General features: G+C 39.5%; 1 protein-coding gene and 1 non-coding gene across 4 annotated transcripts in view; one reads left to right on the forward strand and one right to left on the reverse strand.

Annotated features, from left to right (window-relative positions):
* The window catches only part of ASNS (asparagine synthetase (glutamine-hydrolyzing)), a 153,882-nt gene that overhangs the window by 117,468 nt on the left and 19,233 nt on the right, over positions 1–17,181 (reverse strand). The gene's annotated exons all lie outside the window — the stretch shown is intronic.
* Positions 13,419–13,491, forward strand: TRNAE-CUC (transfer RNA glutamic acid (anticodon CUC)). Its single transcript has one exon. It is a non-coding gene; the product is annotated as a tRNA-Glu (tRNA).

Consider the following 17,181-nt stretch of genomic DNA (forward strand, 5'->3'; position numbering starts at 1 on the left):
GCTAAACTGGTGATAAAAAGTATATTTTTTGCAATTATATAGCAAGACTTTATAAATTTATGGCTAATCATAAAAGAACTGGCCCCACAATATCAGCAAGAATCTAGATAATCTATAATAATCTATAAAATATGTGCAGTATCCTGCTAATGAAACATATCTATCTCACATTGTGTAATAAGCATGACTTATTTTCAGATGGTTTTCTGGGTAAACTTTATGATTTTACTTTGACAGGGATGAATATCATTTCTTTAATCTCAGAGAATGATAAGAGCTTAGGCATTATGACAAGCAAAGTCCTTGGATTTGGCTCTAGAAATCAACTGAGCACAGTATATTTTAAGAATTCACACAATAAGCCAGCAAACTGAATATTATATGCTAAGCACTTTAATTCATACTGTAGACATAGGACTGAAATTTAGGAGACCAACTCCTAACCCAATCTATGTTCTAAAGATATGATCTTGATAAATAATTTATCCTTACTAGATCTCTATCACATCAACTGTAAAATGGGAGCATTCACATGAACCATTTTTTCAATTTCAAACATTCTAGGATTCAATAATAATATGAAATGTGGGAAGATAAGTGCCAAATAAGAGAGTACAAGTTTATTTTGTGGAAGGGAGAGGTTCCGGGAGGTTAGAATAAGAAAATTTAATTGGCAAGGAAACAGAGAGAGGGGCACTCCTCTATATCTTGGTAAAGGTATAGAGATAGAAAATTTTCATTATAAAATAACAATGATAATATTGGCCAGCCATTGTTGGGTATTTACTGAGGTAATATATATCATCTTATTTAACACCCATAACAATCCTAGGTACTGTTATTATTCCTGTTTTACAGAGGAGAAAACTGAGGTACAGAAAGATTCAGAATTTTCACGAGGTCACACAGCGAGTGGCAGAACCTAGATATGAAGCAATCTCACCCTTTTAGAGAATAGTTCTAATTGCTATTATGGCAATAGAACTCAGCAATAAAACTCTCCTCCAAAGCATTGTAGGTTAGATAGAATTGACTAGAAAACTGGAATAAGCATAAAATAACAGGCCATTACCAAGAAGAATTGTGATAGTTACTTTTCACGGAGTCCCATTTGTGTGCTTTTCATTTATTAGCTCTAACCCTTGCAGATGTTTTTTGTTTTTATTTTTGTTTTAAATTACTATTTTACAATTAAGAAATTTGGGCCCAGCAAGTTCAAATCGTAATAGGTCAAGAGCTGTGAGGTGGGGGAGTTGGGATCCAACGCTGAGTTTTCTGACTTCAAAGAATGTAACATATTCTACTATGCCATGCTGGATTCTTGGCAAGAAAAATAAAACTATTTCCAGATATTAAAAACAGCTGTATCCTACTGTATGCTTTTATTTACATGAAATTCTAGAACAGGGAAAAGTAGTCTATAGACAGAAAGCAGATCAGTGGTTACTTGGAGCAAGGGGAATGAGGAGATTTACTGCAAAGAAATACAAAAAAAAAAGTTTTTTTGAATGATGGAAAAATTTTATATCCTCATTATGGTACTGATTACATTTATACCATATTTGTCCAAACTCACTGAACTGTATGCTTAAAATAGGTGCATTTTATTGTATTCAAATTATACCTCAATGAAGTTGATTTTTTTTAAGTCCAAATGAATCCAGTATTTGGTCCTTTAGACAGAAGCTTGGGCCAATGGCATGATGTACCTTTTCATATGTATGGATCACATTGCTCTTAGCAACCATTCTGAACTACTCTGTGGTTCCTTCTTGTATCGCCAAGGCTGAAAAGCTCAAAATCACATTTCTATGACTCTTTTATAGCTAGTGTTCAAATTGTGAGTTAAATACACTCAAGAGGCTTAAAAGGAAGGAGTGAAACCAGGGCCATTAGCCTGCTCTGTTATTTGTTGCTACTGGCAAGTAAGGTCATGCAGACATTGAGTTTTCGGCAAACGCATCCCAAACATCCAGTGTCTAGCTTCATGAGGATTAGAAATTAGTGGCTGCAAGGGTGACAGTGTTTTCATGATCCTCAGATTGCAACTATACGGGATCTGCAAATTTCAAAAGCTTCCCTAAAGACTCTTGACTTCAAACACTTACAACTGTGGCAGGGGCAAGAGCTCCCCTGAGAAATCAGATTAATAGCTACCTCCTGGGAGTTATTTCTGGTGTTTCAGTTTAGAAACTGCTACTCCAGCTCTCTAATGATTTTGCAAGCATGTAACTACCTGTATTAAATCTCCTTCTACTTATAATTGCTGGAATGGTTTCTGTCTTCCCAGAACTCTATACTGACATTCCTAGGAAAGATGGTATGGGTTTCTTCAGTCACAGCGACAACTAAAATAATTAGAGGCAGCAACAGAGTAATAGCAACTTTTTTGAGTACTGACTTCCTCCCAGATGAACTCACTAAGGTCCATGCAGAGGACAGCTTTTTTCTTTTCTCCATCCTACTCAAACTCTGTGGGTAGATTCATCCACTCCTCCTTACTTTTTCAGTCACTCTCAGATCATAAAAACTCTCCAAAACAAAACAAAACAAAACAAAAACAAAAAACCTCCAGTTCATTGCAGTCCTCCAAATCAACTCACTGCAGTCCTTAAAATGTCCAGTCCAGGGCCATTAGCATACATAACCCGATGCTCTCATCTAATTTAAAGCTTATTTATGCCCTCAGCTTCAGCTTCCTTTGGGTTGGAAAGTCTGTCATTTTGAGGAAGAGAACACGATTGGTTTCCCCTCCACTTCTCCATAAAACTTTAGTTTGTTTTCCTTCTCCTCCCTGTGTCCCTCCTCTATTAGGGTGCTTCAGGATTTTCTGGGGTTGTAATGTGGTTGGGAAGAAGTAAGACTAGTTTCTAAAAAAGACTCTAAATTGGTCTGAATATAATGTGGCATGTGAGCCCACTGGGTATGGCAGATTTCCAGTGCTGATACTTTCTCTGCTGGCGTGCTGACATAGCTTCCTCAAAGAAATCCCACTGCAGCCTTCCAGCCTCCAACCCACATCTTTCCAGACTGCACAGTAATGAATCCTCCTCAGTGTCTGTATATGACGGTATGCTCCAACTTCTTTTTGCTGAGGTTCAGCTTGGCAAAAAGCCTTCTTGCACAGTCTTTCCAAAATGACTCTCAGTTATCTCCAACCTGCCAGCCCACTGGCACATGAGAAAATTCCCCACTTCATTGCTCTGCTATCAGTGAGGGAGCATCTGGGCCCCTGCAGCCACCAGGTGGGCAACATCACCCATAGTCTTCCACATTTAATTTCCTAAGGCACGAGTCAAACAGCAGTTCCTACTTTCCCCAAGCTCTGAAGGGCCCCTATCACCTGACTTGGGGTGAGAAGGAAGCACACATCTCCCCTCCCACACAAAGAGCAGGAAAACAACTCTAAAAATACATCTCTTTTTGGTTTTATCAGCCTTGGCTCCTTTATCATAGAAGATGAGTGATTGCATCTGCCAGCTCAAGTACCTTCACACTCTGTGAACATGTCTTACAGAGGTGGTTCAGCAGCTCACTTTAGAATGTGGAGATACTTTGTAATTGCTGTTTTTGGTCCTGAAGCCATGAAATTTTGGCTGTTAGGGCCAAAATTGAGATGGAATGTTGTTTAATTATCACAACCCTAAAAGGTAATGATTAATGCTCCAATTTAGAGACAAACTGAGGTCCAAAGGACAGAAAATGAGATTTCAACACAAATGAATATGACTTTAAGGCCTTTCTGTTAAATATTATATGTTTGACAATTATGAATACTAATGATTGTTATGGGTCGGATTATGTCCCCCAAAACTCATATATTGAAGTCTTAAGCTCTGGTGCCTTGGGAGGTGACCTTATTTGGATATAGAGTTGTTGCCAACATAATTCATTAAAATGAAATCATACTGCAGTAGGGTAAGCCTCTACTCTAATTTGACTGGTATCTGTATAAAGGGAAAATCTGAACACAGACATGCACACAGGGAGAGAGCAATGTAAAGATGAGTTAAGCTGCCACAAGCCAAGGGACTGCCAGGAGCTAGGAGAGAATCCTATAACAATCCTTCTCTGATGCCTTTAGAGGGACCATGGCCCTGCTAATACCTTAGCATGGACTGTGAGCCTCCAGGCTATAAAACAATAAATTTCTGTTTTTCAAAATTTAGTTTGTGGTACTTTGTTATGGCAGTCAGAGAAAACTAACAAAACAACAACGTAAACAGTCATGGAAGTATTGAAATTCTAGCTGAAATAAGCATCATGTGAAAGAACCAAGCTGCTAAGAGAAGAAAAGGTAAAAAGGTATTGGAGGAGCCAGAGTAGGGCCTGGTATTTGTTCATGTTGGATGATGGAAAATTGGATTGATCATTAGTAGCCTTTGAATAGGTTATTAAGTAGAAAGCTTCAGAGCAAATTTTACTTCCCTAGGAACAGAGAAGGATTACAATATTCACCTTGAAAAACTTGAAGAAAACAAAGCTCAAGCCAGGATTTTGCATAATTATTTCTGGGAAAGCTTGAAGAAATTTGAAAGAGGGCCAGCAGGAAGTTATATCTGTATCTGAATGTACAGAACCAGGAATAAATGAAAGGGCAACACAGTATAAGCTTATATTTAATATTTCATGTTCCTGATGGCTTTGAGGAGTACTAAGATACTAGAATATCTTAATAAAATTTGCTTATACCTTGAAACATATAAAGATTTTTAAATTGTAGTTCGTGCAGAATTAGAAGACACATTTGCATGTCCTAAACAACACACACACACACACACACACAACTGGTTTAGAGACTTTATTCTTTTTTTAAAAAAATTTTAAATTTAAATTCAATTTGCCAACATATAGTATAACACCCAGTGCTCATCCCATCTAGTGCCCTCTTCATTGCTCGTCCCCCAGTTACCCCATCTCTCACCCACTCCGCCATTCTGCAACCCTTTGTGTGTTTCCCAGAGCTAGGAGTCTCTTCATGGTTTGTCTCCTAATTTTTTACATTCAGTTCCCTCTTTGCCTTAGAATCCTTTCACTATTTCTTTTATGCTTTGTAGAGTGAAACAATTGATGATTGTCCTCTCCAATTGACTTATTTCACTCAGCATAATACCCTCTAGTTTCATCCATGTCAAAGCAATGGTGGGGTGTGTATTTGTTTATACTGATGGTGAGTAATATTCCATTTGTGTGTGTGTGTGTGTATATATTATATATTATATATATATATATATATATTATATATTCAATCTTCTTTGATCCATTCATCTGTCAAAGAATCATGGCTCCTTCCATGTTTGGCTATTGTGGACACTGCTGCTATGAACATTGGGTGCAGGTGTCCTGGCATTTCATAATCATTATCTTTGGGGTAGATACCCAGGAGTGCAATTGCTGGGTTTAGGTATCTCTATTTTTACTTTTTTTTTTTTAAGATTTATTTATTTATTCATTCATGAGAGACACAGACAGAGCAGAGACATATGCAGAGAGAGAAGCAAGCTCCAAGCAGAGAGCCTGATGGGGACTCAATCCCAAGACTCCGGGATCATGGACTGGGCCAAAGGCAGATGATCAAATGCTGAGCCACCCTGGCATCCTGTTTTAACTCTTGAGGAACCTCCACACAGTTTTTCCAGAGTGGCTGTATCAGTTTGCATTCCCACAACAGTGCAAGAGGGTTCCCCTTTGTCCACATTCTCTTCAACATTTGTTGTTTCTGTCCTGTTAATTTTCGCATTCTCAATGGTGTGAGGTGGTATCTCATTGTGGTTTTGATTTGTATTTCCTGATGGCAAGTGATGCGGAGCATTTTCTCATGTCTTGATGTGTATGTCTTCTTATAGAAGAATTTATGTTCATATCTTTGCTCATTTCATGATTGGATTTTTGGATTCCTTAGATGTGGGAGTTTAAGAAGTCTTTTTTTAAAAAAAAAAAGATTTTATTTACTTGTATCATGAGAAATGACAGAGAGGCAGATACTATTTGCAGAGGAGAAGAAGCTCCCATGGTGAGCCAATGTGAGGACTCAATCCTAGGACACTGGGATCATGCCCTGGTGAAGGCAGATGCTCAACCACTGAGTCACAGCGTCCGATCCATCTTCTTTATCCAGTTTCATCAGTTAATGGACCCTTGGGCTGCTTCATGTCTTGGCTATTAATAAATTAATGCTGCTATAAATGTGGGTGCATGTATCCCTTTGAATTGGTGTTTTTGTGTTCTTGGGTAAATATCAGTAATGTGATAGTAGATAACAGGATCGTTCTATTTTTAACTTTTATTTAATTTATTAATTTTGCATTTTTAAAATTTAAATTCAATTTTCAAAATTTAGTATAACACCCCCAGTGCTCATATCATCTCGTGCTCCTCCATTGCCTGTCTCCAGTTACGCCATCCTCCACCACCCTCCCTTCTGCAACCTTTGTTTGTTTCCCAGCGTTACGAAGTCTCTCATTGGTTTGTCTTCCCTTCTAATTTTCCCATTCTTCAGTTCCCCTCTTTCCCTTATAATCCCTTTCACTATTTCTTATATTCCACGTATGAGTGAAACCGATGTGGATAGTACTGGCAACTATTATGCTGAGTGAAATAAGTCAATCGGAGAAGGACAATCATCATATGGTTTCACTCATACGTGGAATATAAGATTTTAGGTTTTAGATTTTATTTCCAAAAATGTTGGCCTAAATAGCATAGGTAGACAATTAAATATTAATAAAAATATCTCAAGATTTCAATGGCTTGTTACAACAAACTTCTTTTTTTCACTACCACGGCATTCCAGTATGGATCAGGTGGCCCTCCTCAAGCTTGTAGCTCTGCCATCTGTAATGCTTGGCCTACATGACAGGAAGGGAGGGATAGAAAAGACAAACTGGTCTTAATTGTCTTGGTCCAGAAGAGACACACACCACTTCTGCCCACAGATCATTGGTCAGAACTAGTCACATGGCCCAACCTAACTGCAAGTGAGGCTGGGCAAAGTAGGAAAACACTTGGAATATTTAGGGAACACCAATTATCTCTGCCATAAAACTATACAGGGAATAAGTGTATATAAAACATGCTAACCCCAAAACTAAGATGTTTGTTAGACAATAAATCCAATGAGAATCTGATCTCATTAATCTTAATGAGGGACACTCTGATGCCTTCCTATCTATATGCAAATTACTACACTTTGGTAATTTGCTCAAATTTAGTGCTGCTCAAGAGCCCCCCATTACTTCTGATAGTTCCCTAAGGAGTGCCTCATGTGTAACCCCTTCCCCACAAACTAAATTGCTCCACATATAAAACAAAAGCAAGCAGGGATGTTCAGGGCAGTCTGTGAAAGGGAGACAGCAGTGAGAGTCCCAGGATTTGGAGGAGATGTGAAAAGATGGAGGAGGAGGTCTAAGCAGAGGAAGGGAGGCCCAGTCAGATGGCAGCTGACAGGAGGCCTGCAGCAAAGCACATCCCCTTTGTCAGGACAATGATACCCAATATTCGAATTTAAATTATTTTCAATTATTTCCTGAGCTGTAGTCCTGTCTCTCAGACTAAATAATATTAAAAGGCTGCTATCCCAGAGAAGGAGCCTGACCTTCAGGATTAAAGAGGTCACCCTGCACGACAGCAACAATAACTATAGAGATGTTGGTCCCACATTTTCTAGGGCAAACCCACTATCTGGACCCATATTTTACAATAATTCATCTCTCAGACCCTGTATTCCAAGTTTTGTTTTCAAAAAATAATGTCACTGTGGAAATCATCCCTATAGGAAACTGGAAAAGAAAGGATTTTTCTGGGCAAGGGTAAGGCCCCACAGAGAGCAGAGGACAGCCCAGATTTGAAAGTGGGTCCAGGCAGCCTATTTTCATAACTTTTGCCAGCAATGTTCAACAAGGAGACCAAAAAAAAAAAAAACTTTCTATATATGCACTGTATTATATTTGCATAAGTAAATCCTAGAGGGATACCAAAAAAAGCTAATAAAATAGCTACTTGGAATGGGAAAAGGGGGGAAATAGGACAGACAGGGGTAGGAGTGAGTATTTTCACTATGCACCCTTCTATATAATTTGATTTTTAAACCATGTGAATATATTATCTATTCAAGACTGTAAACACAACTGGGGGGGAAAAGTCTTCCAACCACCACAGCCTTGCATTCAAGCTGCTTTGGGAGAACAAAAGAATTGAAGCAAAATGAAGAGTAAAGCAGCATAGAAGTAGCCACAGCAAGAATGATACTGTCAGCACGAGCAGGAAATGGGAGTGAGAGATAACTAAGGAAGTGAAGAGCCCCTGATTCAGCTTCTCATTCCTAAAAGCTCCAGAGATGTTTGGGGGAAAGATGCAAGGAAGAGGAAGGTGATGGTGGGTTCTCGCACAATGTAGAATGCAAGGTAGTTGCTCTGTCAACTTGAATATAAGATGAAAGGGTGGCCCAACAAGGGGAGGATTTGAGGACATCCAGGTGGCAGAGACTTGGATTATATTAGCATGACATTCAAGGCTCTTGATGATTTGACCTGATCCTTTCTGGGAGTCACTTCTTGACTGGAGCACTTCCCTCATTAAGGATCAGTCCAGGCTAAGTGTTAGCGTTTTATTCATGCAGTGATGAATAAAAAATTAAGAAACTCACAGTCAGATTGATAAACATGACTTAAATGTTTAAGTTTAATGACTTAAAAACAACCAGGTGTTACTTACACTCTGCTAGGAAAGTGTACAGTTTCAGCAGGGCCACAAGTGAGGAGTGGACAACTACCTGTGCCTGGAGGAGACCAGGTAATTAGGTTTCATGGTCAAGGTAAGCCTTGAGTTAAGTCCTGAAGGGTGAATGGATATGCTGGGAGGTGGAGGAGGCAAGGAGGGCATTCCCAGCACAGCAATTTGTGGATAAGCTCAGAGGGATGACACAAGATGGGGTTCTGAATCTGTGCTGTGCAAGCAACTCCATATGGCAAAAATGAAGGAGGTGCTAAGAGACGCAGCTGGAGAAGCAGGAAGAGAGGCTTGTATGCCATGGACTTTTATCCTGTAGACAGCTAGGTGATAATAAGGATGAACCAAAGATCCTATAGTCATTTTATAACACTGACTTCAGTAGCAAGAACTGACTGGATCCACTGGAGGGATCTAAGACTGGAAGCTGGTTGGGCTGCCTGGGTGGCTCAGTGGTTTGGCACCAGCCTTCGGCCCAGGACATGATCCTAGAGTCCCAGGATCGAGTCCCATATTGGGCTCCCTGTGTGGAGCCTGCTTCTCCCTCTGCCTGTGTCTCTGCCTCTCTCTCTCCGTCTCTCATGAATAAAAAAAAAAAAAAAAAAAAAAAGACTGGAAGCTGGTAAGATGCAGGAGTGACTGTTTTCAAAGAAAGGAAAATCAGAGAAAGCCTAAAATGAGGTATTACCTTCTACCTTATCATCCTGCAGGGACAGTGCTCCCCATGAGGCCTAGAGTAAGTTATTTAACATCTACTCAAACTTAGCTTTCTCACCTGCCAAATTACCTGCCATTCAGGGTTACCATGGGGGTCAAACAAAACAATGTATGTAAAGTACCAGGCACAGAGAAAGTATTTGATTATGGGTAAAAACAATTATTCCCTAATACACTATTAGGCCAGGACCTCAATATTCTCACTTCTGGGAAGCGGTGGTGCACTGTGGATGTTTCAGTTACCTATTGCTACACAGTAATAAATTATCCCCAAATATAGTGGCTTGAAACAACCACCATGATTCTGTTGATGTTATTGGGCTCTTATTGCATCCCTCACAAGGCTGCCCTTGGCTGGTAGCTAGGCTATGCTAGGAGGTCTAAGGAGGTGGCTTTACCCACAAGCCTGGGGCCTTGGCAGAAATGACTGGAGGACTGGGACTTAACCTTCTCCACATGGTCTCACGTTATTCCATTATCTAACCCAAGCTTTACATAGGGTGGCTGATGTCCATGAAAACAGAAGCTCCAAGCCCTCTTATGTTCCAGAGATTTATTGCTTTGAAACAACCATCCCCAAACAATTCCAACCATTTATTTGATGTATTTGCATATGATTCTGCAACTTGGGCAGACTGGCAACTTAACTCTGTTTCACATGGTATTGGCCGGGGAAGCTCAACAAAAGCCACAGGATCCAGGATGCCAGGCTTCATTCACATGACTCATACCCAGCTGAGGTGACTGAAATGGTGGCAGACCCGTTGGACTTCTCTCTCCAATCCCTGTCTCATCATTCAGTAATCCAGCCTCAGCTTCCTTAAATGGAGGCCACATCCCAAGAGGGCAATAAAGGAATCTGCAAGGCCTCCTAAGGTCAGGGTATACAAGTCATGCCACATCATTTTCACCACACTCTATTGGTTAAAGCCAGTCATGGGGCTAGTCCAAATTCAAGGTAAATGAAATAAACTCCACCTCTTGATGGGATGACTAGAAAAGTAATATTGCAAAAAGGTGAGTGGAATGGGAGTAGTTAGCTGGCTATAAGTTGAAAAGGACTGGTGTGGGTGGGAGATCCTCATTCTACCATTCATTAACCATTTCTCTCAAATTTAGTAAACTTAGGTTGACCTCCTAATATCTAGATTGTCTTTTTAAATATGGGATATCCCCCTTGTAAGCACAATTTTTTATGATCCACCACTAGATGTGAACACATTAAGGTAAAGTTCTATGGTAATCATCTCTCTCTATTCAGAATTTTGCATGATGCCTGGCACTTAGCAACAGAGCACAGTGCTCAGTAAGTACATGTGTTGAACTAATAAATAAGTAATAAATAAACAAATAAGTAAGCACCAATATTAGCTCTTTACTGGGCACTTCCCATATACTAAGAACTGTTCTAAACACTGTGCGTAAGTTGATAATTCATTTAAATATTAAAACCCTAGGAGGTAGGCACTTCTATTCCCTGTGTTCAGATTAGGAATCTGAGTCACAAGAGGTTGTGGAGTTCACCCAAGACTACACAGCTAGTATGTGGTGGCTCTGGATCTGGACCCACTGGACCTGGCTCCAGCGCCTGGCTCTGAACCACCAGACTTTGCTGCCTTTGTAAAAGTGTAAACAATTGCAATGAAGTCAGGATTGAAAACTGAAGAAACAATGGACCTGGAAAGGGATAATTACCCAAGGCATGAATCATTATAGAAGCATTATAGCATGCTGGTGAAGAGTACAGAGTCTTGTGTCAGACAGATATTGATTTCACGTACAGCTCCACTAAGTACTACTCTATTACTTTGGATGGGATACTCTCCAGTTTTCTCACCTGAAAAATAAGTATAAGAATAATATCTATCTCAGAGGACTGTGGTGAAGCTCCAAAGAAAGAGGTCAGGTGCAGTCTTTACATCACTGTTCATACATAATGAAGGCTGAGTGAATATTCCCACAGATAGGGACAGGGAATGACATGGTAAGGCAATGCTTAAAAGAAAAAAATTAGAGTCAGATGCATCGTGCACATTCTCTCCCAAAAAGGTTTTTTTAAAAAATTTGTTCTTCATACAAATGAATCTAAGAAGTTTGAAAAGGAAAAACGATTACAAGTCTTCAGTAGAAAGTCAAGAGGAGGGATCCCTGGGTGGCGCAGCGGTTTGGCGCCTGGCTTTGGCCCAGGGCACGATCCTGGAGACCCGGGATCAAATCCCATATTGGGCTCCCGGTGCATGGAGCCTGCTTCTTCCTCTGCCTGTGTCTCTGTCTCTCTCTCTCTCTCTCTCTCTCTCTCTATCATAAATAAATAAATTTAAAAAAAAAAAGAAAGAAAGTCAAGAGGAGTACCTGGGTAGATCAGTTGGTTGAGCATCCGACCCTTGATTTCAGCTCAGGTCATGATATCCGGGTTGTTAGACTGAACCCCTTGAGGGGCTCCATGCTGAGCGTGGAGCCTGCCTAAGATTCTCTTCTCTCTCCCTCTCCCTCTGCCACCTTCCCCTATCCCTCTGCCACCTTCCCCTATCAAAAAAAAAAAAAAAAAAAGATAAAATGAAAAGAAAGTCAAGTGAAGTTTCAACATTAAAAATGTCAGTTTTGGGGCAGCCTGTGTGGCTCAATGGCTTAGCGCCACCTTCAGCCCAGGGCATGATCCTGGAGACCCTGGATCGAGTCCCACGTCAGGTTCCCTGCATGGAATCCTGTGTCTTTGCCCCTCTCTCTCTCTGTGTGTCTCTCATGAATAAATAAATAAAATCTTTAAAAAAAAAAAAGTCAGTTTTTAAATCCAGAATGCTATGTTGACCTTTTGGTAAAGGTAGATTATATTAATAAAGTTTTTAAAGGGCCACTATAAGCAGAAAGAAAAGGCTAGGTAAAATAGTAAAGCATTATAAATCTCAAATCAAGAGGACTACCCAAAAGAGCAAAACACAGAAAATGATTGATCTCTACAAAGAAAGAAACAAAACTCCAGCATGTTAAAAAGCTAATGCCAGTTTTCAAATTAAGTTTCAAGAACACTATAAAGAAAATCAATATGTAAACACCAAGTGATGAAATGTTTGCAACCTATTGACATGGGTTTTATTAAAAGGAGATGATGCTAGCTAAGCTAAATAAGTCTGTGATTGATATCTGATGAAAGAAAAGTCATAGACATAGTCACTGGGGTTGTCTAAATAACTTTTTTTGGCACATCAATGAAGCCTTTATTAGAAAATAAGCAGACAACTGCTGTAGAAATAGAAAATGATGCATCTTAAATTTCACGAAGATGACAGTTCAGAGAATCCTTTTGTCCTTAGGCGAGGGAGGTCAGTGGGAAAAAGAATCTGATTGACAACAGTGGTGGCAGGGGAGAGGTGGGTGGAAGGTTGTGAGGCTACTCCTTTGCTTCTATCAGACATAACAACCAAAAAGGGTTTGTTTTTCAAGCAGAAACTAGGTATCTTTTTTGCTTCAAATTATAAATGTAAGTTGAGATAGATGATTATAAAACTGCATTAGATGTTTCATAAGATTTCCATAAAAGAATTGGCTCTGCAAGACTCTGGAAGACTAGAGACTCTACCAGGTGTACAGTGTTCCTTTTTTACTTTACCTCTTCATTTTGCAGCTCCAAGATTATAAATGACCCAGCACTATAAGCATTATTATTTATTTATTTTTTTTGGAAAAGAGGCAGAAAAGACAATATTTACTTTAGGTTTAAAAACATAAGAGTATTTTAGAAAGAGAAGATAAAATAATATACCAGGCTGCTTGACCTTCATGGACTAAAACAATGGGATATTCATTCAATCATTTATTCAGCAAATATTTGTCAAATACATTGTATGTGCCAGACACTGTTCTAGAAACTGGGAAGACAGCAATAAACAAGACAAAGTTTCTGTTCTCCTGGGTCTTGTATTCTAACAGAGAAATACAGACAATAAACAAATAGACATATAAAATGTGAATGGGGCACCTGGCTGGCTCAGTCGGAAGAGCATGAGATTCTCAAGCTCAGGGTCATGAGTTCGAGCCTCATGTTGGGTGTAGAGATTACTAAAAACAATACATTTTTTAAAATGTTTTTAAAGTGACTGAATTCTTTTTTTTTAATTTTTTTAATATTTTTTAATTAATTAATTAATCAATTAATTAATTAATTTATGATAGTCACAGAGAGAGAGAGAGAGGCAGAGACACAGGCAGAGGGAGAAGCAGGCTCCATGCACCGGGAGCCCAATATGGGATTTGATCCCGGGTCTCCAGGATCGTGCCCTGGGCCAAAGCCAGGCGCCAAACCGCTGCGCCACCCAGGGATCCCAAGTGACTGAATTCTGTGAAGAAACATAACAGGGTGAAAACAGGAGGGGAGAGGTTCTGAACTTTTTTAGGTTTTGTCCTCCCCCTTTCAAAGGTCTAACTCCACACCAAGATTCTGGTACATGGTAATTTTTAAATAATCTTTGAAGATCCTGGCATATAGGTCTTTGTTGAATGACTACCAGAGCTATTGATGGTCTCTGGTGAGCACAAGTCTCCAGGGTATTTGCTGATGAGCATAGAGTCACATGGGAGGAGCCCCATGACAGGTCACAGGGACCAAGGGGACTGAAGAACCGACAAAGGAAACATAAGCCTTCTAGGGTCTTTTTCATGCAGTTCCTGCCTGATAAAGACATCCTTCTACCTCCATATGTGACCCCAAGAACACAGGGCTGGGCAGGCTTTTTCATCTGGCCATCTCATGAAGCAATACTCACTCACAGAAATTCCTTTCATTGTGCACAAATCCTGACACTTCCTGGGCCTCAACTAATCCTCAGGGCACCCAGTCCCTCTCCTTTAGACCCTTAGACACAAAAGATTTCCTATTTTCCCAAAAACATAATTATGCTATCTTTGAGAAAGGGCCCAGAACTTAGAAAAGCTGGTTTATACTCCCTGAGAAGTAAAAGAGGCCAAAATCTAGAAGCTTTGAAGAACAAAGAGTTTCTTTCACTCTCTCCCAAACTGAATGTGAGTGTATGAGTGTGTCTGAGCTACTTATCCTCTTCCTTCAGCCACCTGTTCCTTCTGTAGTGGGCCATCACCTTGCTAAATTTATTATTTGAACACTGGGGGAAACTGAAACAGTGCTGGAAGTCACAGTGACATAATTGAAGCAGGTTTTTCATATAAACAATAATGAGAGATTTGCTTTTGATCAATGGCCTAATGTTTAATCGATTATAAATTATAGAGCTAAGTCATAGGAGTGTGCATGCCTATATAGAGGCTTATAGTAACAAATCTAATGTGGTTTCTTGCGTTTTTGTGTTAAAGGCCACAACATAAATGGGCTTTTTTTACCAGTTGAAGAATCAATCATTTTTATTTTTTAAAATAGATACTATTATTAAAATGTTCATTGCAACGCCGGGACACCTGCAATGTCCACAATAGCCAAACTGTGGAAGGAGCCTCGGCGTCCATCGAAAGATGAATGGATAAAGAAGATGTGGTTTATGTATACAATGGAATATTACTCAGCCATTAGAAATGACAAATACCCACCATTTGCTTCAACGTGGATGGAACTGGAGGGTATTATGCTGAGTGAAGTAAGTCAATCGGAGAAGGACAAACATTATATGTTCTCATTCATTTGGGGAATATAAATAATAGTGAAAGGGAATATAAGGGAAGGGAGAAGAAATGTGTGGGAAATATCAGAAAGGGAGACAGAACATAAAGACTCCTAACTCTGGGAAACGAACTAGGGGTGGTGGAAGGGGAGGAGGGCGGGGGGTAGGGGTGAGTGGGTGACGGGCACTGAGGGGGACACTTGACGGGATGAGCACTGGGTGTTATTCTGTATGTTGGTAAGTTGAACACCAATAAAAAATTAATTTATTAAAAAAAAAAGAAATGACAAATACAAAAAAAATTGTTCATTGCACTTAAAACATATATTTTTTAAAGATTTTATTTACTTATTTATTTATTCATGAGAGACAGAGAGAGAGAGAGAGGCAGAACATAGGCAGAAGGAGAGGCAGAACATAGGCAGAAGGAGAAGCAGGCTCCATGCAGGGGGCCCGATATGGGACTTGATCCCAGAACTCCGGGATCACACCCTGAGCCAAAGGCAGATGCTCAACTGCTGAGCCACCCAGGCATCCCTAAAACATATTTTTAATTAACATTTCTTCTGAGAGAAATATGGAGACAGAAGCATGCCACATTTGTTATTATTAAAAAGGAAACCACAGACCCAAAATGGTGTCACTTAGGTTAAGGCCCCAAGTCAGTAATGAGGGCTTAATACCTAATCTAATTGCAATTTCAGCCTCTCCCAGAAAGATGAGTCTTAATGAGGTAGGTCAGGAATTTTCTGATAAGCACCAATGAGGTAATCTGTCTGGGTTTTCTTTGTCCCCCCAAAGGAACATTAGGTAATCAGCATAATAAGATCTCCTGTCCTTTTCCCTATGGGAAGGTGATCTTACCTGAAACAATCCTTTCTCTATTTTGCTTATAACTTTCTTGCTCCACCTCCTTCCAAAGAATACCTTCCATTTCGTACAATTCTTCTGAGAGCTCCTCTACTTGCTAGAGAGGATGCTGCCTGATTCATGAATTGTTTAAAAAAGCCAATTTCATCTTCAAATTTACTTAGTTGAATTTCGTTTTTTTTAACATTATAAAGGGCAAATGAGTTGACTGAATTGTTACACTCAGCAAAGGTGGAACTTGGCTAACCATGAAACAAGGGCATTTCCATGTTCAGGAACCAATACAACTTAATTAAAAATAATCGAACAAGCTATTGGTTACGTTAAGTAATAAATGAATCAGAAAGTGAGTCAAGGTCAAGTACATAGAAACAAATGATTCCAAGAAAAGCAATTGCCTAAGGAGGAATACAAAATAAGATATCAGGCTCACCTACGTAATAGCAATATGTTATTAGCTAGAAAAGGATCATCTCTGCTATTCAAACATGGCAGTAAGACAAATTTGAAATCATTCTTATCCCTATCTCTGTTGCAACCTCTGAACAGCAATAGTGAAAGAGAAAGAAAGAAGCAAAGGTGTAAATCTAAACTCATGCAAATATAAATATACAAAATATAGGTGGAAACTAATACTTGAAGATATCTACTTTATACTAGGCATATCCATTATCCTATTTCATCCTCCTCAAAACTGAGGAGATTGGGCATTAACTTGTCCATTTTATACATGCTAAAATTGTTTCACAAAGAGGTCTTGTAATGGATCTAAGTAATAAAACTAGCAATCAATCAAACAATCAATCAATAAAACTAGCAAGTAGTGGAAGTGGGATTTGAACCCAGGTCCGTCTACTTCAGAAATCCTTATTTATCCTGTTCCATTGACTTGGCCTCTTTTTGGACACTAATTAAATAGGTCCTGGTAAGTGAGATGTAAACAATGGTTCTGGGAGCCTGTGAATAGAGTGGAACAGGACTAAACTTTGGGCCTCAGAGCCCAAAGGTGCCAATGAAATGAGCCAAGGATATCAAATAATAACAACAACAACAAAAAGATAATAATATAGCAGATACTGAGCCAGAATAAAGAGCCAAGAAGACAGTCAAAAACAATCTATCAGAAAGATACTAACCAGTGTTCCAAGAAGTACTGGGCTCTTGTTGGACACTCGTACCTTCAAAACAACCCATGAAAAGAAAGAGGAATCTTTAAGACCCAGACGTGTGGAATGGTGCAGAA

The sequence above is a fragment of the Nyctereutes procyonoides genome, unplaced genomic scaffold (assembly GCF_905146905.1).
Source record: "Nyctereutes procyonoides isolate TBG_1078 unplaced genomic scaffold, NYPRO_anot_genome, whole genome shotgun sequence".
In the NCBI taxonomy this organism is placed as follows: Eukaryota; Metazoa; Chordata; class Mammalia; order Carnivora; family Canidae; genus Nyctereutes; species Nyctereutes procyonoides.